An 8,467-nucleotide genomic window follows, 5' to 3' on the forward strand; every position below is an offset into this window, starting at 1 on the left:
TTCAAAACCCAATTTCTCTTTCATTTTTTTTTTATGCCAGTGTCTCACCCTGTCACTCAGGCTGGAGTGCCGTTGTGCAAACACCTGGCCTCAAGCAATCCTCCAATCTCAACCTCTTGAGTAGCTGGGACCACAAGCTCACATCACCACCATGCCCACCTAGCTTTGTTGTGCATAGATTGTCTTCCTAAGGTTACTTCATAGTCCAGGATGACTGTTAAAAGCACCAGCGATTACTTCCACATTTTAGGCAGTAAAAAGGAGGGAAAAAAGATTAAAAAGGGCATCCTCTTTGTTTTGAGACAGAGTCTCACTGTCACCCAGTCTGGAGTGCAGTGGTGTGATCATGGCTCACTTCTGCCTCAGCCTCCCAGGCTCAAGCAATCTTCCCACCTCAGCCTATCAGGTAGCTGGGACCACAGGTGCACACCACTGACCTAGCTAATTTTTAAATATTTTTATTTAAACAAGAGGGTTTAAATAAAAATATATGTGTGCAAACAAGATCTCCCTATGTTGCCCAGCATATGCATCCCCTTTTTTATGGATCCCAGAAACTGGCTGACGGGTGACTCACACCTGTAATCCCAGCACTTTGGGAGTCTGAGGCAGGTAGATCACCTGAGGTCAGAAGTTCGAGACCAGCCTGTCCAACATGGTGAAATCCTGTCTCTACTAAAAATACAAAAATTAACCAGGTGTGGTGGCATGTGCCTGTAGTCCTAGCTACTCAGGAGGCTGAGGCAGGAGAATTGCTTGACCTGGGAGGTAACAGAGTAAGGCTCTGTCTCAAAAAAAAAAAAAAAAAGTTCTGGAAACTTATACCATAGAAGATTTTATATCATATTTCTAGAACACACACTCTGTACTTTATAGAATTTCTCCTTTTATCTCATTGACCAGAACTTAGTCATATGGCTGCAAGGGAAGCTGGGAAACATGGTCTGTTCTCTGACTGGCTGTGTGCTTAGCTAAAACATTGCTGTTCCTTTACTAAGGAAGAAGGGGAGATAACCAGTAATGACTGCCATAGGTAGATATTATCACTGGCCTCATCCCAAGATGGGGAAGGTGAAGAGACATTCCTTGGGAGCCCAGAGCCAGAGGAGTACAAGATCTGATCCCAAGCCCTTTACCATGAGGCCACATGACACAGCACTTGTGAGTGTGGCCGAACAAGAGAAATTCAGTATGTCTTCTTGTTTGCTTAGTACCACATAGGAAGTTAATTGGCAAAGTGAAACAAATAGAAGCTGTAGAAAATACATTCTGAACATTCCTTACTGCCCGTAGCCTGGTGCTGAAGGGCCCTGGCATCTATTTTAGGAAAAGGCTAAATATATTTAAGTATATTCATGGGAAGGATACGGTACCACATGATAACATTATTGATTTCTCTGTTAGTCCTATGGTAGAGCAAAAGTCATATACCACTATTTTATAACATCAAAGATTGACCAATTATGTAAGTTTTTCGGATAATAGCATGCTTATTGAGTTAAAATCATGAGATAATGGAGTAGAAAGTGGTATGATTATCTTGATCAGTGGTTCTTAGCCTCTCTTGGGCCATATATTCCCTTTGGGAGTCTTATAAAAAGTATAAATTCGCCGGGTGGGGTGGCTCACGCATGTGATCCCAGCACTTTGGGTGGCCGAGGTGGGCGGATCGGAAGATCAGGAGTTCTAGACCAGTCTGGCCAACATGGTGAAATCCCGTCTCTGCTAAAAATACAAAAAATTAGCCGGGTGTGCTGGTGTTGCCTGTAATACCAGCTACTTGGGAGGCTAAGGCAGTAGAATCACTTGAACCTGAGAAGTGGAGGTTGCAGTAAGCCGAGATCGTGCCATTGCACTCCAGCACAGGTAACAGTGTGAGACTCCCATTTCAAGAAAAAAAGTATAAACCCTCTCTCTGGAAAGATGGACTTTCCTACTCACAAATCTTGGTCTTTAACCTCAGGGAGCTCATGGACTGCCCTGAAGCCCATCTAATAAATTAAACATTTCAGGAAAGTTTTGGGAATGTTCTAAGAAGGAAATCCAGGGCAAGGATAAATGAACAGTCCCACAGTTCCTTGCATACACATATATACACACCAAGGTCGGAGTGGGCATCACACTGCTCATCAGTTAACGTGGAACCTTCCAGACCTTTATAATATAGGGCATTAAAAAAAATACAAATGGTCTCAACAATACATGCAGGACTGCCGCTTGGTTTTATTTATTCATTCAGCACTATGTCTCAGGGGTGCATATGTCTCTAGGTTGTCTTCCCATTTTCATAAGCATGATACATTCTTTTTACACTTCTGATCTGCTTGTTGTTATACTTTGAGAGAAAGAAAAATGAGCCACAAAAGATTCAGAAAGGGGCAAACAAGGAAGTCAAGTATTTTTTTAAGGATAGATGAAATGAGTTCAGACTCTTCGGCACATATGTAGGATTGAGTGTAATCACAAGTCATAAAATCATGATGGGTAGGAATGAAGAGACTAGAAATTTCACAGCAAACTGTAACATATAAAAACAAGAGAGCTTTTCTAAAAGCTCAGAATAAGTCACTTTAGAAAAAAAATGAAAGGACTGGTTCACATGGTAGTTAAGAATGGGAGGAAAGTGACAGAGGAGGAAAAAACATGTCACAGACAGCAATGGGCTGGTCGTAGCAAGCTCTCTGGTTGGGACTCATTTTTCCCCAGCCCATCCCATTATTCTCTGCAGACTTCTGCCTCACCCACTGCTACTGCAGGGCACGACAAACTCAGAAACAGCAAAGTGCCCATCCCAGAGGCTGCTAGGTAACGTCGGGGCAGTGCTGAAGCCCTGCTGGGATATGGAGGTGATACCAACACATGCTAGTGGGCTACTGAGGCCTAGGGCTTTTCCTCCCCTCCCCTCCCTCTGAGAACTAAGTAATTATAACCTGGAGCAGAGGAATGGGGGAAGCGGAAGTTATCCACAAGGATGAGTTATGAGGTTAAGCCCAGATTATAACATCGGTGGTTCTCCATCCTGGTCCACCCTCACCTGTCTCCCCAAACTCTCCAGGAACAGAACCAGTTCTCACCTCTCCCTGAGGCATTGTGCACAAGCCCAGGGAGATGAAAATCCTCAGGACAGGTATGGGTCTACCAGTGAGGATAATGAGACTAAGAGGAATCCAAGCACTGCGAAGGAAGGGCAGCAAGCTGAATAAACTCACACAGAAAAAAACTCACAAGAGATTAAAATGAGCACAGTGAATATTCTCAGAGAGGTAAGAAAAGATATTAGGAAGCCAGTAGCAGGAACAAGCAGCTATGGAAAAATTGGAGACATTAGGAATATAAAACATTATAGAACTGAGCCAAGCGTGGTGGCTCACACCTGTTATCCTAACACTTTGGGAGGCCGAGGCACGTGGATCGCTTGAGGCCAGGAGTTCAAAACCAGCTTGGCCAATGTGGCAAAAACCCATCTCTACTAAAAGATACAAAAATTAGCCAGGAGTGGTGGTGCATGCCTGTGATCCCAGCTACTCGGGAGGCCAAAGCACAAGAATCACTTGAACCCAGGAAACAGAGGTTGCAGTGAGCTGAGATCGCACCACTGCAATCCAGCCTGGGTGACAGAACAAGACCCTGCCTCAAAAACAACAAAAAAAAGAAAGAAAAAGAAAGAAAGAAAGGAAAGAAGAAAGAAAGAGAGAAAGAGAGAAAGAGAAAGAAAGAGGAAGAAAGAAAAATATTATTGTAGAACTAAAGGAATCAGTGGGTGGGCTGGGTAACAGACTGGATATATGCAAAAATCAAGCATATGAATCCAAAGATTAGGTCAAGAAATTAACTGAGAAGGCATCAAGAAGGGATGAAAAGATTCAAAGAATGAGAGAAAAGTTTGAGGCAGGAAGGATGGAAGGAAAAGGGCCAATATCATATAAAGCAGCAGTCCCCAAACTTTTTGGCACCAAGGGCCAATTTGGTGGAAGATAATTTTTCCATGGACAGTGTGGGGGCAGGGTTTGATGGTTTCAGGATGAAACTGTAGTTAGATTCTCATAAGGAGCACACAACCTAGATCCCTTGCATGCGCAGTTCACTTTAGGGTTCATGCTCCTATGAGAATCTAATGCCACTGCTGATCTGACAGGAGGCAGAGCTCAGGTAGTAAGGCTCCCTCGTCCACTGCTCACCTCCTACTGTGTGGCCCAGTTCTTAACAGGCCACGGGCCACTGCCCAGGGGTTGGGGACCCCTGAATAAAGGAATTCCAGGATGGTGAAGTTAGTAAAACAAGATAAAGAAATATTTGTAGAAATAATGACTGCAACTTTGATTCTGCTGCTTTTTAAAAATGATTGAATTCACTGTTTTCAACATTTATTTTGTGCCCACAATGTGCCTACTCTGTTCAGAGCTGTGAATAAGACAGACGAGATTCCTGTTGCCCTGGAGTTTAAATTCTAGCCTACCACAGGCCAACAAACAACAAAAAAGGTTGTGAATGATAGGTGCGTTGTTGACAATAAAACTGCGTAATGTGAGAGAGAATAGAGTGGGCACTATTTAAATCAGTGCTCAGAGAAATCTCCTCTGAAGGGGTGGGATTTAAGCAGAGACTTAAATGGCAAGAGGGACCCATCCATGTGAAAATCTGGAGGAAGAGCATCCCAGGTGGAAGGAGTGAGCATGGCATGTTAAAAGAACAGAAGGAAGAATGTGGCTGGGGCCTGCACAGCGAAGGTAGGTGGACCCAGATGAGGCTGAAAGATAACCCCTACCTCTGGTCGTGTAGGGCCATATAGATATGGTGAGAGATAAAAGTGGGTTAGTGAGAAAACTGAATTATAGCTGGGCACAGTGGCTCACGCCTGTAATTCCAGCTCTTAGGGAGGCAGAGGCAGGAGGATAGCTTGAGCCCAGGAGTTCAAGACCTGCCTGGGCAATATAGCGAGACTAAAACGGAAAAAAAAAAAACTGAATTACAGCCTCGGTATTAAGCAATGGATTTATAGTTATATTCTTTTCTATTATATTTGGTTTAATAATTTTATAAGTCAACACTCTTTGACCCACAAAAATCAGAATTTCTATGGCTCAATCTTTTTTTTTTTTTGAGACAAAGTTTCACTCTTGCCTCTCAGGCTGGAGTGCAGTGGTGTGATCTCGGCTCACTGCAACCTTCACCTCCTGGGTTCAGGCGATTTTCCTGCCTCAGCCTCTTGAGCAGCTGGGATTATAGGCATGCGCCACCACACCTGGCTAATTTTGTATTTTTGGTAGAGACAGGTTTTCTCCATGTTGGTCAAGCTGGTCTCAAGCTCCCAACCTCAGGTGATCCATCCGCCTCGGTCTCCCTAAGTGCTGGGATTACAGCCGTGAGCCACCGTGCCTGCCGTATGGCTCAAACTAATACTTGCTAACCAAGCAGGAGTCGAAGCAACCTGACCATTTTATTTTTATTTTTTGAGACAGAGTCTTGCTCTGTCTCCCAGGTAGAGATGTGATCTCACTGCAACCTCCACCTCCAGGGTTCTAGTGGGGGTTACAGGGACGTGTCACCACACCCAGCTAATTTTTGTATTTTTAGTAGAGATGGGTTTTTACCATGTTGGTCAGGCTGGCCTCGAACTGCTGACCTTGTGATCCGCCTGCCTCAGCCTCCCAAAGTGCTGGGATTACAAGCGTGAGCCACCGTGCCCGGCCATAACCTGACCTTTTTAAAGGGTTGCTTTCATCACATCCCATTATTCATTACGATCTCCAGAATTTCTCGTATGAGAGAGAGGAGCTAAGTGTTAAAAAGTTTGCATTTGGTGTTAAAACAAGCATCTTGTTTATATTCACAATGGGAAGCCGCTGTCAAATCTAGCTGAACATTTTTTCATTTAGATTTGATGGATGTTTCCTGAGGTCCTACTGTGTACCAGCTGTGGCCGTGTTAACTACCAGGAATACGAAGATGAATAAGGAGGTCACAAGTGAAAACAGAAACACCAAGATAAACTTGGCCCAGGTTCTCTTGGGAATTCTCAGGATCCTACCTGGTGCAGCAAATCACACCAGGGAGATGTTACTGGATCTTTGATGAGTGGAGCATCCACAGAGGAAGGAAGTGAGTGAGTGTTAATGGCATCATTCCTCACTTATGTTGGCAAATATGAATATGGAAGAGATGGCTGGAGGGTTTATTCAAAGTTAAATGTTTGGAAGAAGAGAATGCCCCATGTTCCTACAAAAAAAATTAGACCCCGTGGACCAAGATACATAAGATAGATATAGATATGTAATGGGTTTCCTTTTAGTTTTTTTATTTCCTTTGGGTCTGCTCTGGCTTACTTCCTAGTTTTCCTGTCTTTTGCGGGGTGGGAGGAGGGTTGTCAAATGATGGTCAGCCAGAGAAACCCAGCTCTTCCTGCTGAGGGAACTCTGAGTTGTATTCAAGGAGAATACCAGAAACAGATAGCCAAAGGCCAATGGCCATGATTTGAAATTTGAGTGCCTTTTAGTGTAACTGTTTTGTTCCAGTATTTCCATTACCAGTCCTTCAATGAGGTATTTGACTCCAGATCAGCGGTCCCCAACCTTTTTGGCATCAGGGACTGGTTTTGTGGAAGACAATTTTTCCACGGATGGGGCAGCAGGTGGATGGTGGTGGGAGGATGGTTTTGGGATGAAACTGTTCCATCTCGGATTATCAGGCATTAGTTAGATTCTCACAAGGAGTGTGCAACCTAGATTCGTTGCATGCACAGTTCACGATAGGGTTCCCACTCCTATGAGGACCTAACACCGCCGCTGATCTGACAGGAGGTGAAGCTCAGCTGGTTATGCTCACTCACCGCATTCCTAAAAGGCCATGGACCAAAACTGGTCCATGGCCTAGGGGCTGGGGCCCTCAGCTGAGATGACACAAATTCTATTCTTGCCTAGCACTACTGTTGACTAGCCATGTGACCTCTGCAAGGTGTTCTCTTCTGGGACTCCTTGTTCTCATCTGTAGACTCAAGGTATTCACTAATTTGACCCCTTTAACTCTAAAAGGTGATGCTTGCACTCCGCAGAAGAGATAATTGAGTGCCTGTCACAATCTTAGCAATTTGTGAAGTATCCTGTTCTAGTAATACTAAGGCAGGCTTTTAAATTTTGATTTATAAACTCTAGGCCTTGGGCTCTAGACAAAACAGGGCTCTAGGGGGCTCTTTTTTTTTTTTTTAATGCCAAAAGCAATAAATTGCTGTAGTTTTCTAGATTGTAGACTTACTGTGGTTTTCCCAACTATCCATGTCTGGGGAAAGGGAGCTGATTGGCACAAAAAGAGCAGACAGCATTAGCTTCATCATCCTTACCTGTAAATGAGGCAAACACACTACATCTTATAATTGGTCCTGCTTTTTTTTTTCTTTACTTTTCTTTTTGGAAGGGGGAGTGGAGGTGAGTGGTCAGTAAATTCAGGCCCAGCCATTCAGAGGTGGTCCCCTAGTAAAATTTTCCACGCTGGAGGTGGAAGGAATTGCTTGCTCATTTTTGTTCTCTGTCCGGTGGAAAGCCTTCCCTCTCACCCCTTGAGCCAGTGAGTCACTTCCTCTCTGCAAACCTCTAAAGCCTCCTTTCTTTCTCAGCCCAGACCTGGCCCTCTGGAGAGCATTTTGGACTCCTGGGTGGGCAGGGCACCTCAGGCAGCAGGCGGCACACCTTGGATTTGAGCTGCATGGATTTTGAAATTTCAGAGGAGGAGCCTCCATGCAGGAGAAAGTATGTAAGTGCTCTGATAAACGCCAAGTGTTGGATTCTAGGTTCAGCATTTTTTCTTTCTGCTTTAAACAACTCTAGGAAAGAAACGCCCATAGAAGGTACAGCAAGCGGGTTGCAGGTTTGTTTTATGACTCATGGAAATTTCTAAAATGATAAATATTGGCTCAGCAGTAGTCTGACATAAGACACACTCAACTAAAGCACCATGGTTACAAGAAACAAGAAGAGCATATTCAGTAAATAAAGCATGACTCCACTTCCAAGCTGTCAGAGAAAAAAAGAGTGAAACGCAAGGCCTGGATTCTTGAGTTTCCCTTCCTGAACGGCCGAAGTTCCATTTGTTTTTCCCAAGGCCAGAAACTGCCCTGGGACCACTGCAGTGCCTTCCCAGCCAGGAAGCCGTTTCAAATGGTTTGAATGCCATACTTTATTCAGTGCAGAGTCTTTTTTGCTAATATAATGAAAAAATTTTACCCATTATAAAAATTAATGAGGTTGAGGCCGGGCATGGTGGCTCATACCTGGAATCTCAGTACTTTGGGAGGCTGAGGAGGGTGGATCACCTGAGGTCGGGAGTTTGAGACCAGCCTGACCAACATGGAGAAACCCCGTCTCTACTAGAAATACAAATTTAGCCGGGTATGGTGGCACATGCTTGTAATCCCAGATACTTGGGAGGCTGAGGCAGGAGAATCGCTTGAACCTGGGAGGCAGAGGTTGTGGTGAGC

The 8,467-nt window shown here is 44.3% G+C and overlaps 1 long non-coding RNA gene across 2 annotated transcripts in view; it reads left to right on the top strand.

Moving 5' to 3' along the window:
- LOC108292074 overlaps nt 1-8,467 on the top strand; it is a 15,547-nt gene that overhangs the window by 5,523 nt on the left and 1,557 nt on the right. Inside the window, exons 1-2 of one of the 2 annotated variants that reach the window (XR_005197444.1) lie at nt 4,064-4,727; nt 5,877-6,103. This is a non-coding gene — a long non-coding RNA (uncharacterized LOC108292074). Of the gene's footprint in view, nt 1-4,063; nt 4,728-5,876; nt 6,104-8,467 lie in introns of those variants that run through there. The other variant, XR_005197445.1, reaches the window with a different exon arrangement.

The sequence above is a fragment of the Cebus imitator genome, unplaced genomic scaffold, assembly GCF_001604975.1.
Source record: "Cebus imitator isolate Cc_AM_T3 unplaced genomic scaffold, Cebus_imitator-1.0 Scaffold475, whole genome shotgun sequence".
Taxonomy (NCBI): Eukaryota; Metazoa; Chordata; class Mammalia; order Primates; family Cebidae; genus Cebus; species Cebus imitator.